This window comes from Callorhinus ursinus, unplaced genomic scaffold (genome assembly GCF_003265705.2).
Source record: "Callorhinus ursinus isolate GAN/ISIS: 27379988/994484 unplaced genomic scaffold, GSC_fseal_2.0 scaffold23, whole genome shotgun sequence".
Lineage (NCBI taxonomy): Eukaryota > Metazoa > Chordata > Mammalia > Carnivora > Otariidae > Callorhinus > Callorhinus ursinus.
The window spans coordinates 6,952,345-6,968,254 of record NW_027397085.1 but is presented as its reverse complement, the minus strand read 5'-3'; the positions used below and the strand labels follow the sequence as shown (position 1 = coordinate 6,968,254).

The following is a 15,910-nucleotide window of genomic DNA, read 5'->3' as shown; positions in this document are numbered from 1 at the left end:
CCAGTGAGGGTAGAAGGAGTGAGAGGGAAGTCCACACTGAGATGCCCTTCCTCTCCCTGAGATGGCACTTGCTGTCTACATATTTCCCCAAGGAAGACAAAAGGTGATAGAAGAAAGGGAAACACTTACTGAGCACCCAGTATGGCCAGGTAAAGTACTAAGAATGTTCAAGTATGTTCTGTCACAGAGAGGCTGAGCGATATATGACAAGGAGCATAAACTTGGAAGTCAGGAAGCCCAGGGCTTGATTCTAGGTCTTCTACTTATCGTCTGTGACAAGGTACTTAATCGCTGAGTCCCAGTTTCCTCAGTTGGAAAATGGTGATTAAAAAAAATAACCCACGTCACAGGGTTATTAGGAAATTTCACAAAATAAGAAATATAAACCACTTGATCTTTAAAAAAGGCACTCCATAAATAGTAGCCACCCTTTTACCTGTATTTGGGCTTCCTAACAATGCTGGTAAGAAGATATTCTCATAGTTGTAAAGAGGAAGGAAGAAGACCTAAGACAAGGTGAGGGCTGGGAGCTAGAAAAATAATTAGACAAATAAGTAATTCTCTTCAGTGGCCCATCTGCCTCAGACTTATGTTAAAAAACACTATGTCAGGGATGCCTGGGTGGCGCAGTCAGTTAAGCAACCAACTCTTGGTTTTGGCTCAGGTTGTGATCTCAGGGTTGTGAGATTCTGCCCCACTGTGGACTCCATGCTGGGCCTGGAGCCTGCCTAATCCCTCTGCCTCTCCCCACCCCCTCTTAAAAAAAAAAAAAAAAGAAAGCTATGTCAGCCAGCACTGAAACTCAGGGCAGCCCATCTTTTAAAGTCTAGCAACAGGTGCTTTACCCCTACCTTCAACACTTCACTTTGCAAACACCTAACAGGTGCTTTACCCCTACCTTCAACATTTCACTTTGCAAAAATAAAACCCTCTTTCTGTTAGGCTCAAAGATTATTTATGTAATAAAGCCAAATAACTATCCAGGGGATAATCTGGAAGTGAAATTTTAAGCTAGATAAGCATTGAGCCTGCTATGAAAGTTCATTCTAACTTCCTTTGACCCTCTTATAACTGTGGTCCTCAGCATTTTGGTTTGTGGTAAGAAAGCATTGCTTCTCTCCTGTCTAGAAGGTCTACTGGTCTTATTTCCTCTTACAGTTTTTAAAGAGGAATATAGCCTGTACTTCGGTTCTAAGCCCAGCTCGTTCTGCCTGATCCCTTCCACATGTGTCTTGATGCGTCTAACACTTAAGTTGAGAGACTTGTAAAGTCTGAGGGACCAGGCTAGATAAGGCATCATCATCTCGCTAGTTTGAGCTCACTGAAGCAAAAACTCCTCAACAGAGCACTTGCACAAAAACAGCTGTCCTGGGATGAAGGAAATGTAGATGAATCACATATCTAGAACTGCCCTCTCTTCCAATTTCACATTTTCAGTTACTCATTGTTCATTCCAAAAATGTCTATCAAGTCCCAACTATGTGTCAAAAAACAGTGGCAAGTGGTGCCTAACACAACCATAATATTTGCTGAGTATTTTGCTGTGTGTCAAGAATGTGTGAAAGACATCACATGAGTTAGCTAATGTGAACGGCCCCAGCATTGTGTGAGGTAGGTACTGTTCTTTTCCCCATCTTACCAATGAGGAAACTAGGACATGAATAAGTTAAACAAATTGCCCAAGGTCACACAGATAAAAAGGAAAGGAACCAGGACTTTTTTTTTTTTGAAGACCGTTGTTAGATGAAGAAATTAAATAGTAATGACGCCTACATCCAGACAATTTCTAGACTTCTATCAAATATAGAAACTGATTCTAGGTAGCAGTTTAAGAATGGAAAACTCATTGCCACCAAAGACCTAGGTTATTCCAAGTACCTCCCAGTTTTGGTCTCCTGCAGTGATTCCCAGGCTTCTCAGCATGAGGACTCCCATTGCAAATTATAAAAATAAACCCATTTTCCAAATCCCCAGTATGTTAGAAAAAATATGAAATAACCTAACGCTCTTTGAATTCAGTAACCTCCTCAGATTAATTTATCTTTTATTAATTACCCTGATATAATTAGATTTGAAAAGCAGAGGTACATGTACATTCAGAACATTGTTTAGTCTGCATGCAAACTATTAAGCGCTTGATATCGAAATACAGATTCCTTGCCTCCTTAAACTGAGTCCCCCGACCCCCAGAGATCCACAGAGCTGTATCCCTTCAGCCACTTGTTTCTCTTCCCTGAGCCTCAGTTTTCTCATCTCTAAAGTGGGGATAATAAGAGCTTTTCGTAGGATCTCAGAGAGAATTAATGTGAGGCCAGCAGGAATTTGGAGGGCCTTGTTCTTGAGGGGACAAAAATCCTTAAAAACACAGTCCCTAACAAATATAGTTCCGATGTAGTTAGGCAGAACAGAAACACATGAGAGATTTAGTGAGCTGGGCAACCCACTAAAGTAAACTATGCCTTCTGGAACCTAGTTCTAGAATGTGACGTGATAATGTATAAGGCAGGGAGTGTATGCAAAAGGGGTTCCCTATCACCTTACAAACGGGAAATTTAAATCACTTGAAAGTTATCAATTTGTTGTTGTTAGGGTAGGGCTGCTATCTGTGGCTGAGACACTTGAAGTTACAGGGACCCCAGGTTGTCCGGGTTTAGATACCTCTCTTGCTGTGCGGTGCTGAGACTGAAGTTGGGGACCATGAGCCTGTGCACATTGTGGTGATGGAAGAGGTTTGGTTTGATTTGCTTGGAAAGCTGCAACTCACATTTATTGAGTAGCTACCATAGTGAGGAGGTTATACAATGGCCCTGATATTAATATTTGATGATATTTTGATCCAAATGTAATTTAAGGCACTTTTATCATGCATTTTGAAACTTGCTCTTTAACTTAACAGGCTTGACCCCCAGCCTGATGTCACAGTCTCACAATTTTGCAGCTTGCATTCATCACATGTTCAGGTTATAATCAACTCCAGGGATGAAATCTTAGAAGTTTCCCTCAGTGATATTGGCGTGGGGGCAGCAGAAATGACTCCAATATCTCCATTTGGGTCCTGGGATTAAGAAAACAAGCCATTCTGTCACCCCTAAACTCCCAGTTCCTGACATTAGTGAGTACACAGCTTGATAACCTAGCTGCCTCTCTTCCCTCCACTTCCAGGAAAGTGGGTCCCATGAGCAGTGGAGTTCAGATTAATAATTACAAGGGCTAACATTTATTGAATATTACTATGAGGCAGGCACTGTACTAAGCAATTACATGAATTATCACTTGTAATCCCCACAGTAAACCTTAAGAAGAGGGATGCTGTTTTATATCTATCATGCAGATGAAGAAATTAGAACTACCCATGTGTTTATTATCACACTTCTGGCCAACAGGAGGGCTGGGACTTGATTTCAACCAGCTGCCCCTAGGACAGATGAGTTGTGAGCACTCCTCTGTATTGTCTTGTCACTCTGGAATGCCTTGTCACCCTAGTTGACAACCATATTTTACATGTTGCTGAGACGATGGGGACCTGATACACTGAGATGCACCTGAGTGAGAAAGAACAAAACCTTGGGTTGTGGCTTTCTATGTGGCAGTCCGTGACGGGCTGGCAGGGGAAAGACAACGGGAAGGTAGACAGATGTGAGATGATCATCCTTAAAGAAATTCTCAGAGTATGGAACTTGAAGTCAGAGGCATCCTTAGAGAGCAAGTGGTCCAACGCCTTCATTTTACAGATGAGGAAAAGAGGCTCAGACAGTTGCCCACAGTCACAGAGCTGGTGTGGGACTCAGAATGCCCCTTTCTCTCTCCCTCTCTCCTCTCATCTGTTTTTATTGAGTACAAAAGGATATTCAGTGAAAATGTTTCCTTTATGCCCCTTCCCCTACCCCAGCCACCCCACTCGCCTGCGCAAAGGCAAATTCTTTTCTTTTTTTAATTTAAATTTATTTATTTATTTAAATTTAATTAAGATATACTGTACTTTTAGTTTCAGAGGTAGAGGTCAGTGACTGATCAGTTGCCTATAACACCCAGTGCTCATTCCTTCAAGTGCCCTCCTTAATGTCCATCACCCAGTTACCCCATCCCCCTACCCCCCCTCCCCTCCTCCCCTCCAGCAACCCTCAGTTTGTTTCCTAGAGTTAAGGGCTTCTTATGGTTTGCCTCCCTCTCTGTTTTCCTCTTATTTTATTTTTCCTTCCCTTCCCCTATGTTCATCTCTTTTGTTCCCAAAGGCAAATTCTTGTATCCTTTTAGAGAAACTCTCTGCATACCAAAAAATATACTTTTGTTTTGTTTTGTTTTTTTACACAAAAGTGGTAGCATTATGTACACTGGCAGAATCTTGCTTTTCTTCCCTTAAACCATACAGGTTGGAGGTTGCTCCATCATTACAACGTATAGAACTTCCTCACTTTTTTTCTTTCACAAATTTGACAGCTTTATTGAGATATAACTTACATAATATAAAATTCATACATTTCTAAGTGTCAATGTGATGTGTTTTAGAAAATTTATATAGTTGTATAATCATCACCAAACCCCACTTTTGGAATAATTTCATTACTCCCAGAAAGTTCCATTTTGCTCATTTGCAGTCACTTCCAGCTTCTACTTCTAACCCCAGGCAGCCACCCAGCTACTTTTCCTCTCTCTAGATTTTTTGGTTTTCAAAATTTCAAATAAATGAAATCATTCAATATTTGTTATACCTCTGGCCCTTAAATACTATCGTGTCTGGCTTCTTTTCCTTAGCAAGATGTTTTTAAGATTCACCACATTATTGCATAGAACAGTAGTCCCTTTTCATGCCTGGGTGGTACCCCATTGCACAGATCTACCACCTTTTGTTTCTCTACCAGTTGATTGACCTTTGAATCGTTTCCACTTTGGGACAATTATGAATAAGGATGCTGTGAACATTTGTGTACGAGTCTTTTATATGGACATTTGATTTCATTATTAGCGGGTGGTTACCCAGAAGTAGAATTGCTGGGTTGCATGGTAAGTATGTATTTAACTATTTAAGAAGCTGCCAAACTGTTTCCCAAAGTGCCAGTACCCTGTCACATTCCCACCAGCAGTGTATTAGAGTTCTTCTAGTTTCTGCACATCCTTGAGAACATTTGGTATTTTCAGTCTTTTTGGTTTGGGACATTTTACTGGGTGTGTAGTTATATCTCATCATGCATGGTTTTAATTTGCACTTTATTTACTGATATTACATATCTTTTCATGTGCTTATTTGCCATTTGTATATCTTCTGTGGTTAAGTATCTATTCAAAAATTGTGCCCAGCTTTTAATTGTCCTATTCTTGAGTTGTTAATAGTTCTTTATATATTCTGGAAACAAGTGCTTTATCAGCTCTGTTTTGCAAATATTTTTCTCCTAGTTTATGGCTTGTCTTTTTATTTTACTAACAGTGTCCTTTTTTTGAACAGCAAAAGTTTTTAATTTTGACAAAGTCCAATTTATCAATTTTTTCATGTATTGTTTGTGCATCTTGTGTCATGACTAAGATATCATTGACTAACCATGGTTACAAAGATTTTCTCCTACATTTTTAAAAAATTTTTTTATAATTTTAACTCTTACATTTAAGTCTTTGATCTACTCTAAGTTAATATATGTGTATCATGTGAAGTAAGAGCCTAAGGTCAGATTTTCTTTTGCATATAGATATTCAGTTGCTCCAGTGACATTTGTTTCAAAGATTATCTTTCCCTCGTTGCATTACCTTTACACCTTTGTCACAGTTGACCATATACCTAGAGTCCAGTCCTGGTCTTTATTCTATTCATTCTTTTCTAGGGTGCCATAATACTCTATTCTATAGCAGTACTGTGCTTAACTTAATCAATCCCTTATTAATGGGCAATTATACTACTTACAATCTTTTCTTCCTATTTCAAATAATGCTGGGCAAATATATTGCATTGTGGGAATGTCTTTTTGCATCTTATAAGTATATTGTAGGATTAATTCCAAGAGAAGTCAGTTTTACGTTTTGATAGACATTAACAAATTGCTCCCTACAGTAAGTTTTGCTAGTCCACTATTGTACCAGATGCATGACAGTACTCTCCAGATCCCCAGAAACAAATATGCTAACAAATGTTTCATCTTTTGTTTCATCGAGTAGGTAAAAAATAGTGTCTCATAGTTTTAATTTATATTTTCTTATTATGAAGTAGGATAAGTATCTTTTATTTATAAATTTTAGAGCCAACTATATTTCATTTTATGTGAAATGTAGTAGTTCATGTCATTTGCCCATTTCTTGTGATATTAAGTTCCTTGTGATACACATTATATGTTTCCCCCAGTTTTGTGTTTGTCTTTTGACTTTGTTAATTGAGTTTTGGCCTTGTAGAAGCCCTTTAAGTGATAAAATGTATAATAAATGTTAAGACTTCTTGGTAAAACCAAAAAGATTTTCCCTACTCTGAGATTCAAAAGATGAATCTCTCATTTTTTTCTTATTTTTGATGTTGATGTTCTTATTTTTAATCTTTTCAATTTTTTATCTATTTGGAATTTATTTTAATTTAAGAGATAAAGTAGGGATGTAAATTTCCCCCCCAAATAGCTACTGAGTGTCCCTAACATCATTAATTACATGATCCAGCATTCCCCTCTGATAATGCAATGCTGTTTTTGTCATATACTAAATTTCCATATGCATTCGGGTTTACTGATCTGCCGCCTATTCACGTGTTAATAAGCATGCTCAACTCTCTATTCTCTGACTCCTTCTGTCCTGTGTTACGTATATTTTCAAAATGACAGTGAATGAAAGCCTTTATGAATTGCTTGCAGTAACACTTAAGTCCTTTCTCACCTTCTATCCTGCTGTTACTAGCTAACAAAATTCAAACTCTTTTTAACATCCCTAAGGAAAATATGATTAGGATAGTAAGTCTGTTTGGAAGCATAGGTGGTTAATAATCAAATAACTACATTTTTTGAGTCAAATAAATAAGTTGGTGCTAATCTGTGGTTTCCTTCTAGAACAACAAATGACTTTGGATAAGCTGTGTCTCTCTGTGTGTATGTGTATGTTTATTCACATGTGTGTAAGGCTCATGTGCCATAAACAGAAGAAATAGCACTTTATTAAATAAACCAAATCCTCCACTCCCCAAAATCCATAGTGGTTGAAAAACAAATAAGGCTGTCACTTCATGTCCTAATCATTCTGGGGTGGGATTTGCTCATGGTTCAAGGTCCTTCCCAGCTTCATGGATGAATATGTGATGCCAGTATTTCTCTCCTAGGAGGGTTAGAAGGAGCACAAAGGAGCCAGTGTAAGCCATTGTAAAGAGTACGTGGCGGTCTGAGCCCTTAGAGGTTGTGAAGACACTCTGCATAGAATTGCCTTCTTCAAAATGATGTAGTACTGGGCTGTATCTTCTTGTCCCCAAACTGGGCTCTCCACTCCTTCTCTCCAGCATGCCCGCTCAGACCTGGGGCCCAGGCTGCAGTCAGGAGAAAAGAACTCTACCCCCGAGGACCTAGACAGAGCCAGAGATGGGTCATTGTGCTGAGATGGGGCTGGGTGGCAGGAGCACCGTGGACAAAGTTGGAGGAACCACTGACTGGCTTGCTGCATTACCTGATGTCTCCTGAGTGTCAAGAAAGATGGTGCTCGGAATAGTCCCTCCTCACTCACCTCTTTAAAAAAAAACCTGGTAGGAGGAGAGATTCTGCACACACCTGTGAGTAACTGTGTGGAACTTTTTGAATGTTCCTCACCCTAAAAATTCAAGGTCTAGTATATCAGGAACCCCATCTTGATGGATTAAGTACAATTCTCAGCACCTTAAATTGTTCAGTATATATATGTAAATATTTTTAGGATAATGCTGGAAGATCTCTCTTTATCTTCCTTTCTTGACTGAAAAAGTCCTGTAGGGTGGTGGCTGGGGGAGGGAGGATCCACTGTGCTATGGGGAAGAAAACTGCCTGAATTAGAAAAACAGCAAGAAACAAAGTGGTGGTGTACTACAGTGGGTGTTCCATAAAACAGAGCTGAAAACGTGCAGTTCTCCGTCTCCCTGCACTTCCTGTGGAAGAAGCCCAGAGGGCCTTGATTAAGGGGGAGAAGCCACCATCTCCATCCAGGCCGAGGCCTGGATGAAGCAAACCAGAGGCTATTCCGGTCCTCTCCCTCACTCTCTTCCGGCCCTGCTTCCTTTCCCCACCCCTCCAACAATACCCCCTCTTGATTTCTGTTCCAAGACAGAACGGTGAGTCCCAATGAAAAGGAAACTTTAAGGATTCTTTCCATGAAGTTTTCTAACTGGGAAGAGTGAGGTGTGTGTGTTGGCATCTGCTCCTTGGCAGGGATGTTGGAGACCCCGGAGGCCCCCATCCTTTTCCCTGAGGCAGACTCAAGGCAGGTAACAGGGTTTCTTGTTCCCATCCTCCAGCAGTCAATGGAAGAAGCTGGTAGAGTGCCTCTTCTTCCTGGAAGGACTCTGAGCTTACTCTCTTTGGTATGGTTGCTTAAAATTTTTTTTTCAAGCTGCTGAAAAGCTGAATGTCTTTTGGGACTGATGTCACCCAAATACTTGTCACCACCCTGCTGGGACTTCCTTACCCTGAGCTAGTAGCTTATGGAATAGGCAGACACTTGGCCCCCTCCCCAGCTTCATTAGATCTGGAGAAGGCCTAGAAATCTGCCCTGGGTAATTCTGATGTTTGGTGCTCAGAACACACTTGAAAAACAATACCCCAGACCTTTCCTCTCTGTTATTATCAGGGTCCCTTGGTGTGGAGTTGACCTGCTTGGTGAGACCATAAAAATCATGCCTAATGTTGCTCAGAGCTGAATAGAGTCAAGACTTGTCCAAAAACCACTGTAACCACTCTCCAAGAGGTAGTTCTGTTGTCTTGGATAAGGTCAAAGTTAACCAATGGCTCTGTAACTCTTTTGAACAGGGACCTATATTCTGAAATCACTCTGTATACAACCGGTCAAAACCCTAACACAGTGCTGCTCAAACTTGAATGTGTACCTTAATCACGTGGAGATCATGTTAAGATACTGATTCTGAATCAGGAGGTCTGGGATAGAGCTGGAGGTTGTGCTTTTCTAACAGACTCCTAGGTGATGCCATGCTGTTGATTCTTGGACTACATTTGAGGAGCACTACCTTAAGGGATACTTAGTTTTTTAAAAATATTATTAGCTGCAGGTAACATGTTCTCCTTAATGAGAAACCCAACACGCAACATCAATTTAGTGACTTAAGTAAATCACTTACTTTCTCTAGTTTATCTGTTAAACAAGGTGGTTGTCTTTCTTCATTTCAGAAATGAGAGCAAGAAAGCACTTACTTCTTAGAATGGGAAGGTTAGGTGAAATGATGTATATACAATTCTTAGCAGGCCCCAGACTTGGAAATGACTCCCATAAATGTTGCCATTGGTGGTGGTGGTACTGTTGTGGGGCTCATTCTCCCATTTAATATCAGTGGCCATCATAGAATGAGGTCCACGTGAGGCCATAACATGTTATAGGAAAATAGGAGAATGGGTTAAAATTGCCTTTGTGTGCTCTGGTGCTTGGCTTTATCAATGTGAACAGAAAGAGCTTTTCCAGTTTCTACTGCAAATTACAGAAACCTTGGACCCCATGGGCAAAACCCCTTGTTGTTATTATTTACCACTTTAAATAGGCCAAATAAGTGCAGGACTGCCTCAAACCAGTATTTGTTCATTTGATTGTCTTTACTGCCTACTTACATAAAGGAAAGGGTGTTGTGCACCACAAGGATATCACATTTTCCTCCCTGAATTCACCCCTTCATGTTTGTGTAAACTCAGCCCGAGTGGCATCCCTTTACTTGGATTTACAACCCTGCCTATAAAAAAAAGAGAGCACTGAGCATTTCCTACAAGGCTGAATTCTGGCTCACAGCTCTTTTAGCCAAGGAAAAACAAATGGCCTCTCTCTGTCTCTCTTTCTCCAAAAACAATTTGCTAACCCATCATCTGCCCAGAAAACAAATGGAAAATAAAATGCAACCAATAGTCTTCTCTGAGGATCTGATAAATGTTTATCTCCCACGAGAGAGTAGGTGGGGTCCTTGCCAAGATGACACATTAATATACATAAATGTAGCAGCCCCATGCACATAATGGTGGAATAAGCCATAATTGCCATCAATTCAGGCAGGGAATAAATATGTGAAGCTGGTAGTTTGTCATTGTCTAGACCCTAAAAAAGTTTGACTAACTTCTGCATTTGGCTTTATATAAAGATAGCATATTTCACTCCACAGCCCTTTTATGTGTTAAGTTACCTATTCAACAAATATTTATCATGCATCTGTTATATGCCATGAGCTATTCTAGGCCCTGGGCACATAAGCAGTGAACAAATGGGGTCCCTGTCCTCATGGTGCCTATTTTCTGGTGAACTCCTATATTACACATATCTCCTGATGAAGACATGTTCTTATTCTTTTATCTAAATGTCTTTGTTTTTATCTAAAATTATTTGGTATTTGAATGGTCAAAAGCGAGCAACCATTATTAGGCTAGCTGTTTCTAAGAGTACCCATCGAAATACTTGTTGTCTTTCTGTTCCTAGCAGATGGAGACCTGCGTCCATTGCTGCTCAACTTAATTAGGTATAAGCATATGGGGAAAAAATTGGGTGATTTAGGTAGAAACAAAATCAGGAAAATCAGAACAACATTTTCTTTAAGTTGCAGATTTTTCTTATAATTAAAGCAGATTTAACATGGCTTGTGAGTGCTGGTTTTTCAAACACCATAATCATTCTTTTGCCTTTCCATGTCACCATTAACTTAGAGAGAAGGATCTGTTGTCTAAAATAGGCTTCAGCAAGCACACACTGTAAGAGTGTAAAAACAAAACAAAAAGCTTATGAGATTGAATCTAGCAATAATTTTTAAAACTTGCATAGAAAAATTTAGTATCTATTTTTCTTGACCAAATAAACAGTGCATGCTCATTATAAGATGAAAATAATACAGAAATGCATAAATCAAAAAGTGCTATGCATGCAGCATTACAATATTTATACACCTAAGTAACTGCTCTTTTTATGATTTATGTATGGTTATAGAACATTGATTAGTCTCACCAGATTGTTTGACCAGCTAGCATATTTCTCACTTTATAATACTAACAGCTTCTAGAACACCAATTGATAAATTTACTAATTTCTAGAGAGGATGTCCAATGCTGAATAGGAATTCCACTTAAAAGCATGGTTTTTAACACATACATTTTTATTTAATGTCAATGCAATCCTGACGAAACAGAACAAGACACTTACCATTTGTTTAGAGAATCATAGGATGTCAGTATCAGAATCTCATAGATCATCCAGTGCAGTGGGCAGGAGAGAAGAGTATAAACAAGCCCCCAGGTGAATTCTGATACACAGTGAACACACACAGACCACCCTGAGAATTACCGATTTGGTCTGACTCCATCATTTTGTAGATAAGAAAACTGAGGTCCAAGAAAGTAAAGAAACCTTCCAGGTCACACGTATAGGGAATGGTGGAGGTCAGAAAAGAACAGAACCAAAGTGTTGTGACTCCTAATCTGCTCTTTGTTCTACTGCACTAAGCCACATTAGAAGACACCTTTTGCACATTAGTGTAGAACAACCCAACTTCAGTTTGCTCTCCAAAGATGAAGTTGTTCAAACAAATCTTTATTGTATCAGAAACTCTTATTACAACAAAGAACCTCAAAGTTTCGCATTATTAGTGACAGATTTCTGGTCGTTGTTGTGGTTGTACATTTTCTTCAGGAAAGTAGAGAGGGAAGTTTAACCAAGACCTAAGCTAAAGTATCATTATTACTTGACAAATTAATCAGTATGTATGTTTTAAAGTTTAGAGTGAGAGAAAAATAGCAGTTGGATGAACCACACCCCCCACCCACGCACCTCCAGCCACACACACAGACACACACACACACACACTATGGTGATAATGGTGTTCTTAATATCCATGTGAGGTTAAATGGCTCTTTACAAAAATGTTTAGGGAAATAGATCACCAAGTGTGCCGCCCTCAGTAGGAAGACAACATGTCATTTCAAGTCCTTTCTCTGTGGCTGAGTCACGGAACTGCCACGATGGTCTCCAAAAATTGTGTCTCCAGCCCTCCATGGCCAGGGAAAAGGTCACCAACGACACAGAGCTCAACAGTTTGGGGGAGTAGGTGAAAGGGAGAATGGGACGTCTACAGTGTAATTGCAGGCTCTTTGAACACTCATCTAAGCTGAAAACTTTTCTTCCAAGGCAACCTTTCCCCTGCATTGAGCTCTGTTAAACAGAGCTGGCATTTTAGTGAGGCTAAATCTGGTGTTTCTGCCATGAGCAGCGAGGAACATCAAAACATTCAGCTCTGCCTTCCTTTATTTTATAAGAATTTGGGGTCCAGGATACCTTTACTAAATGTGTGTCCACCTCTAAAGCCGAGAGGAATCATTTTGTTCTGATGGACCCTTGGCACAGTATTGACCAAAGATAATGACACAAATTATGGAAGATGTATTCTCTTGAAGTACATCTTAAAATACGTTTAAAAAATACAGTACCCTTAAATAATATACGACTTAAAAGATTACAACTGACATTGACTCCTGCTGCTTGCCATGCATTGTCCATAGTCGCCACACTTAATTGCATTACGTACATAATCTTATTCAATCCTCACAAGGCTATTACATGGATGCAGGTTTACACTTGAGGAAACTGAGGCTTGGGGGTGAACAACCTGGCCTAAGCCCCATAGTCAGCAAGTGACAAAGCTGGAATTCAAACCCACGTTTGTAGGACAACAAAGTCTGTGCTTTTGATGCTCTGCCTTTGATGCTCTAATTTGATTCACATCGCAGCACAAAGACCTACAGGACACATCCTAACATAATTTGACATTCATTCGACAAATTTGTAATTAGATGCACAGTGTTGACCCAAATTAATTAACAAAATCTTCTTTGCATCAAATTCTGAATCATTCCAAGCTGGAGTTCCCCTGATGATATCACAAAAGAGCCTCTGATGACCCCAAAGAAGAATCACACGGTGGAAGTTTCCACAAATGCCAACTCCTTGGAGTTGTGTGGAGACAGATTGGTAGCAAATACACTAAATGAGTCAGTGGCTTTTTTCTTTAGGTCGCTGAATATTTCCCCCCAGAATCAAACAAATATTCTCATTGCAATGGCTTAACAACTTAAATGGAAATAACGTGTATTTTTTTCTTCTAAAGAAGAGAACATATCCTGAGCTTAATCTTGGGCCACAGTGAAGACGCATGTTAAAAGTGTGGCTGTTTTCTGCACCATTGACATCATACCCACCTTTTGCCTTACTTGTCTTTAGACACTGTGACTCTGCTATCATTTTTTGTCATACTGTATTGCATCTGATGCTTTTATTCAATAACCCAAACTACAGAGCATTCTATGATGTTGTTTTAATTAAGCACAAAATTAAATATGTTGTCAAGAAAAAATGAAACCGAAAGAAGCAAGTCAAGATCGCAACCCAGAGTTTTCCACTGGGGTCACATTTGCTGATAAAAGATGCAAAATGCCCAAGTCAGTCAGTCCTGGATACCTTTTCACCTGAAGATCTATGAAATGGGGTGGCTGGAAGCCCGTTTCAAGTGTTATTAGAATAATTTTGCATCCTCAAGCAGGCAAACGCTAATCTCGCCTTTCTTACATTGCTCATTTTACAGTGCTCATAAGGAAAGCCTCTTGAAAAAAGGAAAGGAAAAAAGAAATCTGACTAATGGAACAAAATGTACATTGCAGCCTAGTGGCAGCATACTTTCTCAGGCTTATTAAGATGATGGCTCAGTTTTGAGTAAAGATTAATTACTTGATTGGTTCATACTCAGTCTGGCCAAATTAATTTATAAATGAGAGACTGGTTGTTTTTATTATACTCTTCACTTCCTAAGTTACTTCATTCCCTAAGTTTTATAGAAATGAATATTTTTTAAAAACTGCATGATCTTTGTCTTTCACCCACTCAACACCTCTCTGAATTAAATGGCTAATATTAGTAATTATACATAGTCTTTCTGAGAGACCTTGCTGGCCTATTTTTGACAATGTGCTCTTGGCTCCCTTGTGGCTTGCCATGATGAGTTCTTGGTAAAATTATCCTTTCTGACAAGTTTAAATGAAGCAAGTTAGACTTTTAAAAACTAGCTGTCTGTATAAGCTTGACCACTTTGCTCTGTTCTATTTGGTGCTTGGAAAATCAGGTGCTGGGTGAATATTTTTCAATTGCGTCTGTAGCTTAGTTTTTTGCTCCTACTCTCAGAAGAGATCAATCTTAATCCTATTCTAGCCACATGTTGTTTTCCAAAACTAAAGCTATATGCCCCAAAATCTTTGCCTTCTTTCGTGTGGCAGATGACACCTTCCATTGACAGTGGATGATAAATTTACACTCAATCCACATGTGAAAACGGAACACATAAGCATGCAGTACAATTCAAAGTGACAGTCTTTTCTTTTTCCTCCAGCCTCAGTGATGCAGAATAACAGTTATAACTTAACATTCTTTTTGGGGAGGGGGCGGTCTTGAATGGAAAGAAAAGAACAAGAGAAGGCCACCCTCAATCTAGACAACAAGTAACAAAAGCCCTACAGCAAACCACAGTTCTTAGCAGACACCCTCCTGAGTTTCCCAGGACATAGCACTGAGGAAGACTGAATCCTCCAGTAAGACACATCACACACTCCAGTGGCTCCTGGCTAACCCAGCCACACTCTCTGTACCAAAAATCACATTTAACACACTGTCCTCCTTAGCCCCAGTGCAATTTTATTTCCAGTTCGGCCAGCCATAGCTCTGCAAAGCATCAGTATTCTCTTAAAAAAAAAAAAAAAGTATAAGCTTAAATCCTGGGCCATCCATCAGTCATACCCTTTGATTTAGGATTATACACAGCAAGGTATGTTCTGTTGGAGGTGCCGACGGCAGTATCCATCCCAGGGACATTGAAATGGAAGTAGAAATGATTGCATGGGTAACTTACCAGCTCCTGAGTCTGAATGGCTGCAGCAGCCCCAGTGCTTTACCTGATCCCTTGCTCTCTCTGTCTCTCTCCCTCTCTCTCTCCCTCCTTCTCTTGTGTACAGATTGCAGGGAACTTAAAGAACTCGCAGGGACAATGTTTCAAATGACTTAAGAAAGAGAACAGGAACAATACTTCGTTCTCTTTTTCTCAGATGAGTACCTTCGGGAAGAAGGAAGGAAGGGAGGGGAGAGGGAGGAAGTCAACAACCCTTTGCTTTCCTGAAAAAAAATAAGGAAACAGAAGATAGACATCTCATTTTCTCTTAAACAAAATGTTGGAAGGAGCAAAAAAAAAAAAATCTTTGAAAAAAGGAATTCCTCAAATATGCTCTCCCCCCACCCCCACCCCAAGAGGTTTAAAGAGATGAAAAGCCTTACTGGCCTGTCCTGTCCAAACAAATGGTGTTCCAGAAAGGCAGGCTCTCCTGAGCTTATAGCCTCTGGTATCTGGTTTGCCGAACTGACACAGCCAAAAGGAAACAAATCATTTCATGTTGCCTCTGAGCAAAGGAATGGTTGGTCTGCTGTGCTAACCGAGGCAAACCTGCAGCATATGAAGCTGGGCAGGGTGCTGGTCAGCCAGGACATTTGACTCTTCTTGGGTTCTTTGAAACACCAGCGTTGCAGCAATTTTGTAGCCTGACTCTAGATCCTTAGAGTTCTTCCAGGAACAAAGCAGATTTATGCACTGGTCCCTGAGCTCTCTGCAGCCAACACCAAGTCAAGCTTCCATCTTTGCTGATATTTTCAAAAAAGAAAAAAAAAAGAAGCCACTTGCCAACACTGCCGTTGGACATAGTTAGCTCATGTT

At 39.9% G+C, this 15,910-nt stretch overlaps 1 protein-coding gene across 13 annotated transcripts in view; it reads right to left on the bottom strand.

The window, feature by feature from the left end:
* ZNF366 (zinc finger protein 366) overlaps positions 1 to 15,194 on the bottom strand; it is a 65,140-nt gene extending 49,946 nt beyond the window's left edge. For all 13 annotated transcript variants that reach the window (XM_073905359.1, XM_073905354.1, XM_073905363.1 and 10 more), the window contains exon 1: positions 15,059 to 15,194. The gene's annotated coding sequence lies outside the window, so the exon portion shown is untranslated. The remainder of the gene's footprint in view (positions 1 to 15,058) is intronic.
* Positions 15,195 to 15,910: the final 716 nt, after the last annotated feature.